This window comes from Lampris incognitus, chromosome 1 (assembly GCF_029633865.1).
Source record: "Lampris incognitus isolate fLamInc1 chromosome 1, fLamInc1.hap2, whole genome shotgun sequence".
Lineage (NCBI taxonomy): Eukaryota > Metazoa > Chordata > Actinopteri > Lampriformes > Lampridae > Lampris > Lampris incognitus.
In genome coordinates, this window is record NC_079211.1 from 44,725,072 (window position 1) to 44,744,829 (window position 19,758).

General features: G+C 42.9%; 1 pseudogene; it reads right to left on the bottom strand.

Annotated features, from left to right (window-relative positions):
* Positions 1–209: 209 nt before the first annotated feature.
* The window catches only part of LOC130110590 (uncharacterized), a 93,709-nt pseudogene continuing 74,160 nt past the window's right edge, over positions 210–19,758 (bottom strand).

The following is a 19,758-nucleotide window of genomic DNA, read 5'->3' on the forward strand; positions in this document are numbered from 1 at the left end:
TGTTTCATGCTCAAGGTCATCCTGTGCTTTACCATTTCCCATCTGTTTCAGAAAATCAAAGTCCTGACTTCCCTTAAAAACTTCCCTTTGGTAATCTTTTGGTTTGAAGATACATCCTAGAATGCACTGGGACACATCATCAGCGATGCTTCCTGAGGTCCCCAGGTTTTTCAGGACTTTCAACATCATACACCCTCGCTCAGGGTTGATCAGGCCCTGGCATGTGTCCCAGTAGCATTAGCCCACAGATCACTCCTGATCCAAAGCCATCTGGAGGCCCTCTCTGCAACCCCCATGGAAGACTTGATGGCTTTCCTTTTTGCAGCCCCAGTGATGCCAAGTACAGTGTACCTTGCACAGTGAGTGTCCAGCAAAGCCTCTACACCCCACTTCAATGGACTCACAACACACCTTCCAGCATCTCCTCTGGCACCGATTCACCAGATCCTGGTACTTGGACCGCTTCCGCTCATGTGTCTCTTCCATCTGTTCCTCCAAGGGAACTGTCAGCTCGATAAGGAACACCTGCTTTGAAGAGGCAGACGATAGCAATACATCTGGTCTCAACGAAGTTGTCATAACATGGTCCAGGAACATGAGCTGCCCCCACCCCCAAGTCGACTTGCAGCTCCCAGTCTGGCGCAGAGGTGAAGAGACTGGCTGCTGATCTGGGCTGTGACTGAGGCTTCTCACTAGCCCTGACAAAGGCAATGTTATTTTGTCAGCGGGCTTGCTAGTTGTTAGCCACGGCTTTGGTGATGGCCTCTGCGAATGTCTTCAGCACCCAGTCATGTCACTAGCGGTATCGACCCTCCCCCAGGACTGATGGGTAGCTGCTGAAGAGGTGATCGAGGGAATCTTTTCCAAGGCACAGAGGACATGATGTAGAATCAGTCTTGCCCCAGAGATGGAGATTTGCTGGGCTAGGTAGAACATCATACATTGTTTGTACCAAGAACTTGATCCGTTGCGATTCTGCATGCCAGATATCTGCCCAGGATATCTTCCTCTCTAGCGCACCCTCCAACCTTGTCCATGCTCCCTGCTGCTACATGCCCACCATTCTGCTGGTCCTTTCCTCCTCGACACCTGCCCGTACCTCCTCCAGGACTAGATGGTGTTTGTCCTTGCCATGGGCCTTATCATAGTGAGGTTGCGGGATGGCTCCCAGCCCCACCTGTCCAGTTGTCACTGTGCCCATCAAACCCTCTGTCTCAACCGAAACTCTGCTATCTCCAAGCCTTCCTGGGCCCTCCACTTCCTGCCTGTCTGCACCATAATGCCGGCTGATTCCACTCTAGAGTCCCTGGTGTCCCAACAGAGCAGTGCATCTCTTGTGCGAGAAACCTTAAACTCCTTGTTGAAGCTGCTGATAGGGAGCTAGAGTTTGTTGCCCCTCCCATACAGTGTTGCACTGCTAAGGTTACATGGCAGACCCAGCCATCTCCAGAGGTAGCTGCTGCTCTTCCTCTCCTAGGTCTCAACTATCGACAGGGTAACCTCATAAACCAGCAGAGGCCAGAGGACACGGGTTAAGATGCCATGTTGGCAAATCCAAGCCTTGAATCTGACAGGTAGGCCAGACTTGTTTTCTATGGTGAGCCAAGTCTCAAGCTCCTTTATGGTACCTTGGATTGCTGCTTTATCCCTAAGGCTACAGTCAAAGACCTTGCCTAGATTCTTGACTGATTTCTCTGTAATGGATGGGATTGCAATGCCATCCAAAAAGAAGTGAAACTGGTCCACCAATTTTCCCCTCTTCAACACCATGGCTCTGGATTTGGCTGGTTTAAAACTCATCCTCACCCAGGAGATGAACTTTTCCAGGCCCTGGAGGACCCACCTACCACCAGACACCGATGATGTGGTGACAGTGAGGTCATCCTTAAAGGCTCTCATGGGGGGCTGCCAAATGCCAGACTTGGACAGAGGGCCTCTGCACTCAGTTTCAGCTGCCTTGACCACCATATTCATGGCAAGGATAACGAGTGTAACTGAGTTGGTACATCCAGGTATAATCCCCTTTTCAAGCCAGTGCCAGTCAGATGTTGTGTTCCCAGAAGTGACTCTGATCCTCAAGTTCCCATAATAGTTCAGGGTGCGGTCCTTGATCTTACTGAGTACATGGTGTCGGTCCACGGTAGTCTCGATCAGCTTGTGGGGTATTGAGCCGTTTGCATTGGCAAGGTCAAGCCAAAGCACAACCTTTGTGTGCCTCCCTGATCAGCTGGGTGGCAACTCCAGTGTGTTCTAGGTACCTTGGAATGTCAGGAATGCCACATTTCTGTACTGAAGTATCAATGTAGGCATTCTTATGGGTGAAGTCTGTTATCCTTCTGGATAGGACACTGAAGAAGATCTTCCCCTCCACACTGAGGAGCGAGATGGATCTGAAATGCTCCAGCTTGTTTAAATGCTCTTCCTTTGGTATCCAGACTCCCTCTGTCTGCCTCCACTTATCAGCTACAGTTCCCCTGCACCAAATTACCCATATAATCTTCCAGAGGTTACTGAGGAACTTTAGGCAGTGCCTGTACACCTTATAGGGTACTCTACTGGGTCCCGGAGTGAAGCTCGCTTATTATTTAAGTTTTATTGATTCGGCTGTTGCAAGGACGTTTCATTTGTACTCAACAATGCATATTTATTTGCAAGCAACTGCAGACACAAGAGTTTGTTTTTCTTTCAAACATCAACAATCAGCACTATTGTTAATTAACAGTGACAAACTGAAACAGAACACTCTTCTTCTCTGCTGGAACAGACAAACAGACCAGTTCACACCAAATGACATAATGAAGGAAGGGGAGGATTAATGTAGACACAGTCCAATGGGACAACCGTATGCTCCTTTCAAAAACCATCACATATCTATTTTTCCCAAACAGGAAGTTTAAAGTATGGTCACGTGTATTTTAATATATTTGATTTAATAATATAGTCCCAAACGATGAGTAAAATGCATTTTTCTGCACATACATTTCCCTACATCCATGCCAGTCCCTGGAGGTACACAGCTGTAAGTAACACCACAGGACTTCCTGCTCTCAGTACAAGGGTTAAAGTGGTTGGGATGTTCCGCATTATTCCAAACCAAATTGGATATTTAAAACATTTTTTTTTTGCATAAGTGATATCTGCAAGTGTTAGAAGCTACTATGAACTGGAGTCAAATTCCTCGTGTGTATAAATGCACGTGGCCAATAAAGCTGATTCTGATATGGTCAAGGCTCAGCGTTTTCGGTTTTTACCAATTTTCACCGAAAAACATCCAGATTCTTTTTAAAAGGAGCAGATCGGTTTAAACTGATTTTCACCCGGATTTTATATTTCCACGGATCTAAAACGTGTTCCTGTTTGTGTGAGGTTACGTAACAGTGTCCTCTTGTGGCGAAATTCAGCATGCTGAATGGCTTTGAAAAATAAAAACCGAAAACGCCGAGCCTTGGATATGGTTTTTAAAGCCTATTGGACAGTGTTGAAGCCCACTGAGAAACGACATCACGCTAGTAAGTTTATTTAAACTAGGGGTTGCAGAGAGTACTCGCATATTCTAGTTCTGGAGCAGCTACATCAATTCTCAAGTTTCTACGTTAACATTGATTGAGTACTCATTAAGCGCATGCTGCTACATCTCGCACACACTCAGTTTCCAGGTAGAGCCCTTGGTAACAAGAGGATGTCCTCACATTATGGATTATCAAATGTGTTCTTGCTTTATTGTTGTATTTCACTGTGCAATATGTTTCACAACTGTCACTGTGATGAAATAAACCTGCAAAAATTGTGAGTTGTGGACTGATTTCCCTAGGATGGCCCTAACATCAAGTCTGTTATATGTAATAAATATATTTAACTAGGCTACTAGGCTACTACACTGACATGGCTGAACAAATTAATGTTGTTAAAGGATAGATGCAGGCAAATAAAGCCAATTTCATTTTTGAGTTGGTTTGGCTTACTAATTTTGACCAGGTTGCACCAAAATAAATACATAAATAAATCTAAACACAATAAGAACACTTAGTGAAAAAATAACACACTTTGTTGACTGAACTTTCTATCTTGGGCCACTGTAGAACGTTGGTAACAATAATGTTAAAGTATTGTCGACATCATCCATACTTTACCATGCAAAAGGTAAGCCCAAGTGTTATCTTCACATTACATCATTAACTGCATGCTTTACTTTCTGTGCCGAGACCAACCTCATCATAGTTGCATACTCTTTTAATTGATGCAAGAACCCCCCGACTACTAGCGAACTCGAGTTTTTCAGGAAAGGAGTACTTGAGTTGTAAAATGATACACATTCATGGAACCCCTTATCAAAACTGTCAATTTTTTTGTCTGTATGATTGTAAATAATGCTCAACAAAATAAAGTAATGAGATCCAAAAAAAAAACAAATGGTGAACTTATCCTTTAAAGTACAGGCATAACAAAATGGTATCCAATTTGTTATGAAATAAAAAATTTCCAGGCAAAATACAATGAAGCATACTATATTCATACGATATTCATATTTTTAAAAATACACTTTGGTAGAACTACTTGAGATTTACAACACACACTGAGTAAATTATTTGCAAGAGGAATCTGTACATCATGGACAACTCTCGATGAGTCTTTGGTTTGGTTTTGGTAGTTTTAAAGTAGTCCAGACTGACGTGTGAAATTGCCTCTGTCCCACAGCTTTCTAAGTTTTCTGATTATCCCGGTGACCCCTAAATCACACGGAGAGTATCGGCATCAAAGTTACCCTCTGTGTAAAAAAGGTAGATGAGAATGCATTGCCATATATTAAGAAGAAAAAGACGCAAGTAAAGAAGCAGTAAGGATAAAGAAGAAATACATAGATATGTGAAAAGAAATCGACTGATGCAGGACAACGGAGTGAAGGACTGGGATCTATTAAAGCATACCTTTGGGTGTACATGTGAGAGAGAGAGAGAGAGCGAGAGAGAGAGAGAGAGAGCAAATGGTGGGCACAAAGAGCAAGTTCAAGTGTATTTTTTTTGTTTTTACTTTATTCGTTGCAATTTCTGACAGGCCTATCAAATGTTGAGGATAACATATTCTTCAGTAATAAAACTGCTGTTGCAGTTAAACATTTAAAGCATTTTTTTGTTTCTTTCCTCAATCCTTACATGTTTACTTAATGTATGTTTCAACAATGTCTGGGGCTTACTGCAACTGTATGACTATTCATATTCTTATAGAGCAATACTGTATCTCTTTATGGTCATGCCCATGAAGCCCTGTGAACTGAACAGAGAGAGAGAGGAGAGAGAGAGAGAGAGAGAGAGAGAGAGAGAGAGAGAGAGAGAGAGAGAGAGAGAGAGAGAGAGAGAGAGAGAGAGAGAGAGAGAGAGAGAGAGAGAGAGAGAGAGAGAGAGAGAGAGAAGGGATGAGTTCAGCGTTCACACTTGGCTTCTTTTACATGTCTCTACGACAGTTCATGAAGACAACACAAAGTCTCTGATTTAAAAGGGCAAAGTCTGTTCCCTGCGCGTTATCACTGTGACTCTATCGTTCTATACGGGGCTCTGGCTCTCCCTCCATCACACAGACCAACGGGGCCCGTCCCATACAACGGCCCGGGGTCTATTGCTGTTTAATTATCTCCTCCCCTTCTGGAATATTTCCTCATGATTTCATCATCTGCAGCGTATTCCAGCAGATATCTTCGCATTTGATCTTAAAGGGCATTAGATATGCCCTCCCCTCTGCCAGATGCCCCAGGGCACACAAGTCATCTGGGTTTTGTCTGCCATTTTCTTGTTTAATGCACATTGACAAATTAAAGAGTTGTTTAGCTTTCAAAAGAATGTAAATACAATCCCAGAGGATGATAACCATGACATGTGGTTTGAATGGGGGTTTTATAAACAACATGTCCTTCTCATTCCTGACTTCTTTCTACTTTTTTTTGCTAGATAGAACCCAAATACTTTCCACTATTATATTGAAACTATGGCATGTTTTCTCCAACAAAAAATGTGATGTACAGCCATGACCTTGTTTGAATTGAATAGCTGAATTATAACCTGAATTCTATAACAAAAATGGGCGCCGATTTAGAAGCGAGGCTGTGTGAAGAGGTCCGTCATTACCCTCATCTTTATAATTCGTCATTAAAACACTACAAAGACAACCAGACGTGCACAAATTCATGGAAGGAAATTGCCAAGACTTTGGGGAAAGAAGAAGGCGTGTGCCGACAGAAATGGAAGTATTTGAGAGACAGATTCGTGAAGGGAAGAAAGAAGCTGAAGGGAAGAAGTGGCGCACCGGGCGGGAATGTTTGTGTTGTGAAATACGTAACGCCAATCTACTGCGCATGTGCGAAACGGGTACTTCAAGCGGACTCCAGTAAGTAGTATAAACAGAAGTACTACGCGTTCGCGGAATCCGCAGCTGTCCGCATACGCTCTGCAGTATACCCAGGCGTTAACTCTACCATTCCACTGGTAATGCTCTAAACAAAAAATTATCCTAAATTGTGTTTGATTAGAAGAAAGGATGAAAAACAGAATATATATATATATATATATATATATATATATATATATATATATATATATATATATATATATATATATATACACTACCGTTCAAAAGTTTGGGATCACCCAAACAATTTCGTGTTTTCCATGAAAAGTCACACTTATTCACCACCATATGTTGTGAAATGAATAGAAAATAGAGTCAAGACATTGACAAGGTTAGAAATAATGATTTTTATTTGAAATAAGATTTTTTTTACATCAAACTTTGCTTTCGTTAAAGAATCCTCCATTTGCAGCAATTACAGCATTGCAGACCTTTGGCATTCTAGCTGTTAATTTGTTGAGGTAATCTGGAGAAATTGCACCCCACGCTTCCAGAAGCAGCTCCCACAAGTTGGATTGGTTGGATGGGCACTTCTTTGAGCAGATTGAGTTTCTGGAGCATCACATTTGTGGGGTCAATTAAACGCTCAAAATGACCAGAAAAAGAGAACTTTCATCTGAAACTCGACAGTCTATTCTTGTTCTTAGAAATGAAGGCTATTCCATGCGAGAAATTGCTAAGAAATTGAAGATTTCCTACACCGGTGTGTACTACTCCCTTCAGAGGACAGCACAAACAGGCTCTAACAGGTACTATTTAATGAAGATGCCAGTTGGGGACCTGTGAGGCGTCTGTTTCTCAAACTAGAGACTCTAATGTACTTATCTTCTTGCTCAGTTGTGCAACGCGGCCTCCCACTTCTTTTTCTACTCTGGTTAGAGCCTGTTTGTGCTGTCCTCTGAAGGGAGTAGTACACACCGGTGTAGGAAATCTTCAATTTCTTAGCAATTTCTCGCATGGAATAGCCTTCATTTCTAAGAACAAGAATAGACTGTCGAGTTTCAGATGAAAGTTCTCTTTTTCTGGCCATTTTGAGCGTTTAATTGACCCCACAAATGTGATGCTCCAGAAACTCAATCTGCTCAAAGAAGTGCCCATCCAACCAATCCAACTTGTGGGAGCTGCTTCTGGATGCGTGGGGTGCAATTTCTCCAGATTACCTCAACAAATTAACAGCTAGAATGCCAAAGGTCTGCAATGCTGTAATTGCTGCAAATGGAGGATTCTTTGACGAAAGCAAAGTTTGATGTAAAAAAAATCTTATTTCAAATACAAATCATTATTTCTAACCTTGTCAATGTCTTGACTCTATTTTCTATTCATTTCACAACATATGGTGGTGAATAAGTGTGACTTTTCATGGAAAACACAAAATTGTTTGGGTGATCCCAAACTTTTGAACGGTAGTGTATATATATATATATATATATATATATATATATATATATATAGCGTTTTTTCCGAAACCGTCAATGGTGTTGAGTGCTCGACTAATGAGGAGTGGAATATCAACATGTGTTGATATGTGTTGATATATACAAACCCCAACTCCAATGAAGTTGGGGCGTTGTATAAAACGTGAATAAAAACAGAATACAATGATTTGCAAATCCTTTTCGACCTATATTCAATTGAATACACGACAAAGACAAGATATTTAATGTTCAAACTGATAAACTTTATTGTTTTTTGCAAATATTCACTCATTTTGAATTTGATGCCTGCAACACGTTCCAAAGAAACTGGGACAGGGGCAACAAAAGACTGGGAAAGTTGAGGAATGCTCAAAAAACACCTGTTTGGAACATTCCACAGGTGAACAGGTTAATTGGAAACAGGCGAGTGTCATGATTGGGTATAAAAGAAGCGTCCCCGAAAGGCTCAGTCGTTCACAAGCAGGATGGGGTGAGGTTCACCACTTTGTAAACAACTGCGTGAGCAAATGGTCCAACAGTTTAAGAACAACATTTCTCAACGTACAATTGCAAGGAATTTAGGGATTTCATCATCTACAGTCCATAATACCATCAAAAGATTCAGAGAATCCGGAGAAATCTTTGCACGTTACAGCAAGGCCGAAAACCAACACTGAATGCCCGTGACCTTCGACCCCTCAGGCGGCACTGCATTAAAAACCGACATCATTCAGTAAAGGATATTACCACATGGGCTCAGGAACACTTGGGAAAACCATCATCAGTTAACACAGTTCGCCGCTACATCTACAAGTGCAAGTTAAAACTACCATGCAAAGTGAAAGCCATATATCAACAATGATGATGACTGTGCTCGGGCATAGTTCAGCATTGCATGCCCTGGCCCACTTGGGGAGATGGGCTCGGGCACAGTTGAGTTACATCTAGTGTGATCACTAACCGTGCCCAAGCAGGGAACTTGAACACTTTGAAGTCAATTATGCAACTGTCCCATTTAAAAAAAAAAAAAGGCAATAGTGCTCGGGCATAGTACAATGCAACTATGCCTAGTGTGAGTAAACCCTAAGTGCCATGTTACCCGTTACCCCACCGGGAATAATACTAATTGTGTTCCCTGTGACGTCAACGCTGGGGCTCGAATGATGTAGTGGAAATACACTAGAATGTGTTGAATTCAATCAATCAGACAATTTCTAGGCTTATTTAAAGACCCAGGACCTTGCACAGGCGTTTATGGTAACTTAAGCTGATTAGACCTCTTTTGAGGATGAGTTTTAGCGGGGCTATTAGTGTGTTCATGAGCAAATGGGAAGTGGTAAAGTTCCAGTCACTGAGTGGGAGAATACACATGAATGCCTGTTGAAATGGTAAATGGACTGTATTTTACATAGCACTTTTCTAGTCTACCAACCACTCAAAGCGCTTTACAGTGTATGCCTCACATTCACATTCACATTCTCTCACACACACACACACACACACACACACACACACACACACACACACACACACACTGATGGCAGCGGCTGCCATGCAAGGTGCCAACCTGCTAATCAGGAGCAGTTAAGGGTTCAGTGTCTTGCTCAAGGAAACTTTCGACCCACTCTCCGCAGGAGCCAGGGATCGAAGCAGCGACCTTCTGATTTCTAGATGACCCGATTTACCTCCTGAGCCATGCTGCCCCAAACTAGGAAAGTGGGAGTTTGTCGAGAGCTCCGAGAAGTAGGTTTGGCATCACCTGACATGACAGCATGTGTGGTGAAACGTAAGAAACGTACTTGCTCCGCACACAAGTAAATAATTTCATTGTTAATTTAGGTTGTACTCATTGGCACAGGTGATTGTGATGTACAACGATATGTCACAGTTTACGGCCCAGTGGATTGGGGTGTGAGGGGCGGGGCACCACACTATAACTGAAGCATCATTTGACTATGACCTCAGATCAGACGAGACAACCCATTAAATTTAAGCATATTACCAATGTAATATACAAAGCTGGTGTGGAAGAATGGAGATAGATTTGCAACTTATTTGCAACTTTCATGCCCCATATACCACATGACCCTGAAAGTGCTGTTTAGAACTGACGGGAAAGAAGAGGCAAGCATTTACCTATAATGGCAGCTCCTGTGTCTCATACACAACCCCAGCAGGGCTCTTTCATTCTGCCCCTCCCCATGGTTGCCAAACAATGGCTTCGCCCAACAAGGTCATTATTTTTTTTTTAAATTTATTTCTGATTTTTCCCTTTTTTCTCCCAATTTAGTGGCCAATTGATCCCTATTTTAATTCAAACACCCACCCTCGTATTGCATGCGTTCGCCAACAGCATCTCTCCGGCCGGCAGTCTCGAAGGAAAGCGCCTCCCCACTTTTGTGACAAGGCGAATCCAAGCCGAACCACTGTTTTTCCGACACACACAGAGACGCATTCACATGACGAACACAAGCCGACTCTGCCCCCCTCCCGAAGACAGCGTTGCCAATGATTGCTGCTTCATCGAGTCAGGCCATAGTCGGATCTGACGAGACCGGGGCGCGAACCCCAGTCCCCAGTGGGCAACTGCATCGACACCAAGCCGATGCTTATACCGCTACGCCACCGCGGACCCTCAACAAGGTGATTATTTAACACATCCATCTTAGTCACGGTTCTACCGTCAGTCATTCAGTAACATAGTTGTCTATCCAGTCCGAGTCAACCCCCAAAAAAACAACACATCCCAACATGTACCAAACATTTGAAAACATAAATTATAACAATCTGAACATGAACATTTAACAGTCCCATAATCCCTTGCACTTCCCAAGCGCATAGCTGTGAGTCCAGCGACCGTCTTCCCCAATCGCTACAACATTGACCTCCTGAGCTCCATTTCATCCCTGTGTTGGTTTATATATGGATGATGACGAAGTTGCCACTATTCTGTATTGTGACAGCAGAAATAAAACTTTTGTCACTTTTGTCTTTTCTTCAGGGCTCGGAGTCAGATCACGGTTGTGCCCTACCTGCTTTTGTTGATTGGTGCAATAACTTCTTTGACCTTAACATGTCAAAAACTAAGGAACTTATCATTGATTTTAGAAGAAACGGTTATAAACCCAAAGCTAGCACTATACATGGTGAGGATGTTCAAATTGTTGACACTTATAAGTACTTGGGAACAGTGTTTGACTCCCAACTCAAGTTTGTTGTGAGCACAGATTCAATTATCAAGCATGGACAACAAATAATTCAATTACTGTGGAAGCTTAACTCCTTCAATGTCTGTAACACCATCTTATGTATTTTCTACCAGTCATTTATTGAAAGTATCTTAACTTTTTTTCCCTTTAGTTGTTTGTTTACTGGGTTGTCTGTGAAGAACAGAAATAGCCGAAACAGTATAGTTAAGGTCTGCTCCTGTCCAGCAGAGACTTGTGCTCCCTCTGGGAGAAATGTGTGGCCCAGAAAGCAAAAGGACTTATTAGCCAATCTGACCACATCCTGTCCAGTGAATTCACTATAATGCCCTCAGGCTGGCACTATAAAGCGCCCCCTAGGAAAACAAATCACTATTCTAAGTCTTTCATTCCTTCTGCTATCAGGCAGTTAAATGCCGATATTTGTCATTTTAAATGAATGCTTTATATTGGTTTAAACCACAATAGTTGATTTATACCGTGTATGACTTTCACATGGGTTGGGGGCCTATGCGTTCACTGAATGTAGTGGTTGAATGTAACGTGCAATGCATCTTATGATGCTTTATGCCTGGTCCTTGTGTGCGTCTGCATGTATGCCCACACAAGGGTGCCAGTGTGCATCTCTTGCACATGTACTGATCTGTCTATTGTCTCTGACATACTGCTGAATGCCACTTGTCTGTGAGTTTATGTATGATCTGGGTAGATTGTGCCTTTGAATTGCCCTTCTGGGATAAATAAAGTTGTCTGAATCTGAATCTGAAACTGAAAGAGCAGATTTCGCAGGGGTGGCCATGTTGCCTGCTTGTTGTCATTATGTGAATGCTCTCTGAACGCACGATGTGTACAAAATATAGTCAGCTTGTACCATGTACTCAAAAGAACCAATAGGGTAAATTGTCCCTGCCACCAGGTGCAACAAAACTAACATAGGAGACTCAGGGATATGTCAATCAAACAGTGATTACATGCCCACACAGACCTCAGAAGAGATCTAATCAGCCTAAGCATTTCACTAAACACGCATTAAGCCTAAAGACTTAGATTTTGGAAATCTAATAAGACATTAGACAAACTTAACAACGCATTTCCAGTTCTCCTTTGTTCCATTTAATAGAATTGTAGTACTTGAGTTGGGTCTGGAATCTGATCTCAAGTTCACATTTTGAAGGACTCACACTTTTCTCAGTCACACACAATGCTGACTTTGGATAATATTTCAAGACTGGTCCAATACAGGACCATCATTTATGTTTTCTTTATCTTGAAATCAATATCAAACTTCCCCTGAGGAGATCAATAAAGTGCAATCTAATCTGTTTCTTGTGTACGTCATCATTGATTTATGTCTCTGAAAGACTGGAAAACTGAAATCTCAAATATTACTTTCTAATAAAGCCTAAATACATATTACAGCATTGGGAAATGCTGACATTTCTCAACAATCTTAGACTACAATTACAGTCATGGTGTTCAATTGGATTTGTACTATTCTGGTGTCAAACTTTAGCCTACATAGGTTTTGGCTTTATTGGTCTTGAGTTAGCCTTGCTAGCTTAGAATATTTGACTTGATAAGCTTTGGTCTCAGACTTGACTTGACCCAAACCCCCCCCATAGACATTGTCTGGACTTGGTTTCAGTTTGCTTGGTTTTGACTTCAAGGCTTTATACGATTTAACATCTAACTTGAGAAAATAAGGGCATGAGAATAAAGGGGGGGGGCAGGTAGCAGAGGGGATTTGGAAGAAAGAAAGTGGGGACAGAGGAGGAACAGAAACATTGGAGAAATGTTTTCAGGTGTATGTACATGGGGGAAAAATCATATGGCAAGTCCTTAAGGCTCACCTCTGCAAATATTATTTTGAAAACTAGTTTGTTATTCAGTCCGAAACAACCTAACCTAAAAAATGGCACATACATAGACTGTATTTTGCTCCACTGGACAGAAACAGACCCAGCACCAGAGGAAAGTAGCTGGCCGGGCACTTGGTTTTTATGGGCCAGTCCTGACAACCAGTAATTTTTTTTTGTCCAACTTTTTAATGCAACAACAGATTCATATTGAATAGTTCAATATTATGCATTTTAAAAAACTACCAGGAAATGATATGCTTATTTACAGTATAATTTAATGATGATACTTAAAATTCAGTTTGGTCGATATTAGTGTTTACCCTAGAATTTTTTTTCACTAGCAGTGATGTTGTGTGCAGCGCATGTTCGCAAGCATGCGGCACTGGCCCATATTCACGTAAATTGGAATAGCCAAATATTTCAAATTTTCCTTAAGTTTGTGTGCAGGTATTTGGTGGGGGTTTGGGGGTCCTCCCTCAAGAAAATTTTACATTTTTCAATAAAAAATATGCAATTTCACTAAACAATCAAACCACGCTAGCCAGATGTTTAAATTAAGTATCATACTGACTTAAAGTACCCCTCCAGAAACGTTTTAAAGTTAAAAAATACTCTGAGATTATGAATATATTGTTTAACATGGTTTACCCCACATAAAAAGTAAAAATAAATAAATATTGTAAAGGAGCTTGAGGCACATCTACTCTTTCTCCCTCATGGAGAAATTCAGGATCGATGAATATGCAAATATCACAGGTCTCGCGCCCCACCCACCACTGCTGCTTGCTCTAGTAACCAGTGACAGAGGTTACAACACACAAACAAGCACACATGATAGTTAGGTGCCACAGCTAAATGACATCCATTAGCTTTTAACTTTTCATGTAACGAAATTTTCTGATTACCTCAAGCAAGAATATTAATAACTTACCTGTTACTCCAAGCCTCACCCCGATCGCTTCCCAAGCACTCATATTCCAATTTATGTCCCAGTAAATTGTAATGTGTGGATTGTACATCTCCAGGTAGTCCACCACCACTAAAATTCGATTTTTCTCCATCTTATCACATTCATTCATTTATTCATCGTATGCCACTTCTCCGGGGTCGGGTCACATCATGCTAAGAAGGGCACTCCAAATGTCTCTCTCCCCAGCAACACACCCCAGCTCCTCCTGAGGGATCCCAAAGCATTCCCAGGCCAGATTGGACATCTAGTCCCTCCAGCAAATTCTGGGTCTACCCTGGGGTCTCCTCCCAGTTGGACGTGCCCAGAAAACCTCCAAAGGAAGGTGCCCAGGAGGCATCCTAATCAGATGCCCGAACCACCTCAACTGGCTCCTTTTGACGCAAAGGAGCAGTGGCTGTACTCTGAGCTCCCTCCAGATGTCCGAGCTCCTCATCCTAAGGCTGAGCCCAGACACCCTACGGAGGAAATTTATTTCAGCCGCTTGTATCTACGATCTCACTCTTTTGGTCACTACCCAAAGCTCATGAGTCATGACCATAGATGAGGGTTGGAATGAAGATTGACAGGTAAATTGAGAGCTTTGCCTTCAGGTTCAACTCCCTCTTCACCACAATGGTCTTGCACAACGTCCGCATTACTGCTCGCACTACTCCGTTAGGCAGCTACCAACCTTTTGGTTACGTTATCACAAGCAAACTTCAACTTCTCCACACTCAAACTTTCAAGGTCTTCCTTAGTTAGCCGCCATGTTCTTCTTCTCCCCGTAGTCACAGAAGCCCCGCCCTCTGCCACCGCTCCTCTCCTTCCAATAGGTCCACAGTTCCTGACAGTCACTGATAGGCCAATGAAGTGCCCACCCATCACCAGAGGAAATTCAACTCTCTACAAGGGTAGAGGCAAGTTCCCATCGATGCAGAGAACGGTCAACTGAGCATGCGCAAGTGCTCGTTGCCCCCGTTGTTTGGGTAGGTGAAGGTTAGGGTTAGGGCGGGGTTAGGGTTAAAGTTAACTAATTAGACGCAGAGTAGGGGTGGGTCTTCCTAGGATCCTAGCGCCTGGATGCTAGAGGCATTTCGCGCATGCTCAGTTGACCGTTCTCTACTCCATTTCCGTTCTCTGCATCGATGGGAACTAGCCTCTACCCTCTACAAGCCAGGCAATTCCATGTGGCTCGCCAAATTTGCACAGATACAAGTCATTATAGTCAAGGCCAGACTTTTTAGGGGACACAAACATAGGAAAAACACATTTTGGCGTGGAGGGATACTTGGTGTGTGTGTGTGGGGGGGGCTCTCGTGAGGTTTACGTCACTCACGTTGTTACACACGACCCAAAACCAGTCTAGAGAAGAGGTAGGATTTAGACCATATTATCAGTAACGGAGTTCATTCTTTCAGACTTTAATCCCACAATTAAAACATGACATTCCATAGGTTTATGTTGCAAAAATAGTTGAACAGAAAAGAATCATTTGGATAAAAAAAAGTATATCTAATAATAATGTAACCCGTTATTTTCTTGCCCGGTGCGCGATTCGACACGAGGTGTACTGCATCACAAGGCGACATCGCTAACCGCTCGGCTAAATAATCCATGGGCCAGAGCCCAAAATTTCCTATTTCGGTACACTCAAGGTGGCAAAACTTACTTATAATTTTTGAAAGGATCCATGTCTGTAGATGATATTTTGGTATGATAACCATTCCTGAGTGGCAGCTGTATCACAGTTATCAGCTCATGAAGTTAACCACCCCCTAAACTAAATTGCATTTTAGACGCTGGTGCATATCCTGGTTTAGCCTCATGGTCAGGACATTTTTCAATGTTCTATAATATTGTCTTTGGTATCATTTTAAAGGGGACCTTCTTAGCTTTCATTCAAGCCCTGTTGTGGATATTTCTCACAAATATAGAGGTCACTTGAGCTCTTCAACCCGTCAATAACACACATCTTTCTGCAATGTTCGCCTAAACTATATACTTTCTTTTAGCCCTGTGGCATCTAGGAATATCAGGGACACAAAACACAAAAACTGGAATACTCACAGGACTGTAAAGATTCAGGAAATGTATAATATACCCATACTATTTCATTGTGTGAGGTGATTGTGAACCTTAAATTAGAAGGGCATTATTACTAAGAAACTAACTAGACCAAAGCCAGTTAGTCCATGGGTCAGACCAGATATCGATATCACCCAAGGGGACACAACTTCACTGGTGCCATTTTATTTGGTACACTAACAGAAGTAAAATAATACATGATAACCTTTCCAAATGAGCAGCTATTTCATTTTTCTTTCAGGAAACCTGTTTCTGTGCCTCTCACGATTGTGTATTTGCCCAGATTTTTACAAATATAGCATTTCAACACCCCTGGTACTGATTAGCCTAGCTTAAACTCTGGGACAGTTCTTAGTTGGCCAACAACCAAGGATAATCAGTACTGTGTACTTCCATTCATTGTGCTAAGCTAGGCTAACGTGCAGCAAGATAGCTTTCTACTAAACACATATAGAGGAAACTGGTATCTATCTTCTTGTCTCACTCTGGAGAAGATTGTAAGCTAATTTCCCATAATGTTAGCATGTTCTTTTAATGTATATGTTAATATGATTAGTTAAAGTGGCTACGAGGAACTTTCATCTTGTGTTGATTTTAGCGGCCTCATGTGGACAAAATACAGCTGTTGCATAGCAACTAGGTAATTTATCTATTTGTGGCTATGTAAGATAAATAATGGTAATATGACGCTGGTGAAGCAAAGTAAACTTTGTTTTAGTAGTGTTCATACACCTAAGTTACATGTATTTGTTTGCATGTGGCAGGTGAAAACTGACTGAATATGGCCACTGGTGAACAAGCAAGTTTTTACCCAATACCAAAGCGCCCACGGGTGGAGTGCATTATCCACTGTTCTGATGATACAGATAAGCTGGTTTCACTACAAAGTGTCGACTCATGGAGAACTCTGCTCAGGGCAGCTCAGATACGAAATCATGCACCAGTTTTGAAACTGGCAAAAGACATTCCTGAGGGACAGATTCCAGTAATCTACTACCACAGAAAGTGTCGCAGTATCTTCACTATGAAGCAAATTCTTGATGGCCTCCTTGCAAAAGAAAAGAAAAGTTGTGTCTCTGCTGAAGAGAAACAATCTAAGAGAGTAGCTCGACATGCTCCAAGTACATCTAGGACTTATGATGCAGAGTGCATATTTTGTCAGAAAAACAGCAAATATTCCAAGAGACAGAATACGAGAGAAGTACTGGTGCAGTGTGGAGAACTGCGAGCTGATGCAAAGATCAGGAGTGCAGCCACAAAGAAAAGGGACAGCAGAATCCTTGCCATTGTGAGTAGAGACCTTGTAGCAGCTGAAGGGCACTACCACAGGTCATGCTATAGACTTTACACCAAAGAAGAGGTTTCCAAAGGAGAGGTTGCCAGCAATGAAGATGATGATGCTGCAGCCCAGTATGAAGCTGCTGTGAATAAGGCATACAATGAGCTGTTCCTCTTCATCAGGATGGAGCTTTTTGGCAATCCTCAAGTGATGACAATGACTGATCTCTCTTCTAGACTGGTAGCTTCAATGAACTCCCAGGGCATTGCCCAAGTCAAGGAATCAACCAAGAAGCACATAAGGCGAAACCTGGAGAGTGAGTTTGCTGGAGCCTTGCAGATATTCCCTGATGAGAAAGGAAAATTCCTCCTCTATCCCGATAACTTGTCCATGAGGGAACTTGCCAAAGAAAATCAGTCTCTCAAAAGGGAGCTGCAGACCCTGAAAAGTGTCAGTGCACAAGATGTTATAGCCAAAGCAGCCATCAAATTGAGAGCAGACATTAAAAGTCAAGATGTTCCTCAAACCTGGCCGCCTGAAGTCAAACCAGAAGCAGAATGTCCTACCATTCCAGAGTCGCTCATTATCTTCCTGTACTCTCTACTCACAGGCTCAAATGATCCTGATCATGCATCCCAGAGAGTGCAGTGCCTTCTGCAGTCATTTGGCCATGACATAGTATATGCAGTGACATGTGGAAATACCAAGCCTTCCAAGCACATTGTTCTGCCATTCAGTGTCAAATCGTTGACAGGAAATGTAGAGTTGATAAACATGCTCAACCGACTTGGTCACAGTGTGTCCTATTCACAGATGGAAGAGATCAACACTGCCCTGTGTCTCCAGAAACTCTCATCATCAGGGAGTGGCATTGCCCTTCCAGCTAACATCCATCCTGGCATATTCACAACTTTAGCCTGGGACAATATCGACCGTCTTGAAGAAACTGTCAGTGGTGAGGGAACATCTCACAGAGTCAATGGGATTGCTGTGCAAGCAAAGCCAGTCAACCCACTTCCTCTCCAACCCATGCCCACTGTTCCCAAAACAAAGAAGAGAAGCATTGATGGACCCCCACCAATGTTACCAACTTACAATGCTGGACAACGGGTAGGGCCACCACAAAGCAAAAAGTCAGATGCCGATACTGCAGCCAATACTAAGCTTGCCAGAGAGAAAAACCTTCTTTGGGTCCTAGCACGCATCTCACAACAAGAAGAACAGTCAGTCAGCAGCTGGACAGGCTTCAACATCCTGACTCGAGGAGAGATGACGGTCATCCCCGACAATATAGGCTATCTGCCTACCATCAATGCTCCAGCGACACAAATGTCTACTGTCAACGAGGTGCTTAACCAGTCACTGAGCATCATGCAGTGCTTAGGCCTGAGGAAGATTGTCTGTGTCTTTGACCAAGCCCTGTATGCGAAGGCTGTCGAGATCACATGGAAACACCATGACAAGTTCCATGATATCATCGTTAGGCTTGGGGTATTCCACACCATATGCACACTGCTGGCAATAATAGGAAAGCGTTTCCAAGATGCTGGACTCAAAGACCTCTGCATTGAGTCTGGCATGATTGCAGAAGGCTCAATTGCTGGTGTTATGGATGGCCGCAAGTACAACAGGGCAGTGCGACTACACAAGCTCCTGTATGAGGCTCTCATGCGACTGACCTTGAATGGTTTCCTGTCCTGGTTGGAAGAAACTCACAGGAATGACATGGTTCACCTGAATGAGACACTGAAGACCATTGACAGCCTTGGGAAAGAAGTCTCACAACGTGCTTTGAAGGAGGTCCTCGAGAACAGCTCTTGTACACGCATCATGGATCTATTTGAAGTCTACCATGAGTTCCTTAGAGGTGGAAACGGCAGCCTCTCGAACTTCTGGATGTTCTATTTGGACATGGTTGAAATCTTGTTGGGGCTCATCCGAGCATCCAGAGAGGGAGACTGGATGCTACACTTGGCTAGCATTCGAGCAATGATCCCATGGTGCTTTGCTTATGACAGGATGAATTATGCACGCTACCTCCCCTACTACTACGCCCAGATGTCTGAGCTGCCCATCACACACCCAGATGTGTACACAGAATTCATGGAAGGAGGCTTCTCAGTCAAACTGGGCTCCACCAATCCCTTTGGCCGAATCCCTGTTGACCAAGCTATAGAAGAAACGGTGAACAAAGACACCCAAACAGCTGGAGGGACAAAGGGATTCAGCTTGAAGCCAGGAGCTGTGACCAAATATTATCTCACAGCTGAGTATAGAAGCATGTACCTCAGACAGCTGAGAGACCTGACAGGTCAAGGCAGGTGCAAATGGTCTCATCCAGATCTACAGAGTCCAAGGATCAAGAGAGATGAAGCAGATGTCCAGTCTCTCATGGACCTTATGGAGAATAATGGCTCAATCCTATGTCCCCTGATGAGATTGATTTGGTTAGCCTCTCCACTGGCAACATGGCTCCACCTGATGTGACCATAGATCTCTGGAGAGCTCTTGAGAAAGGAGAAGAGGCCTACCAAGCATTCCAGCAAACAAGGTTAGATGCAGACCCACC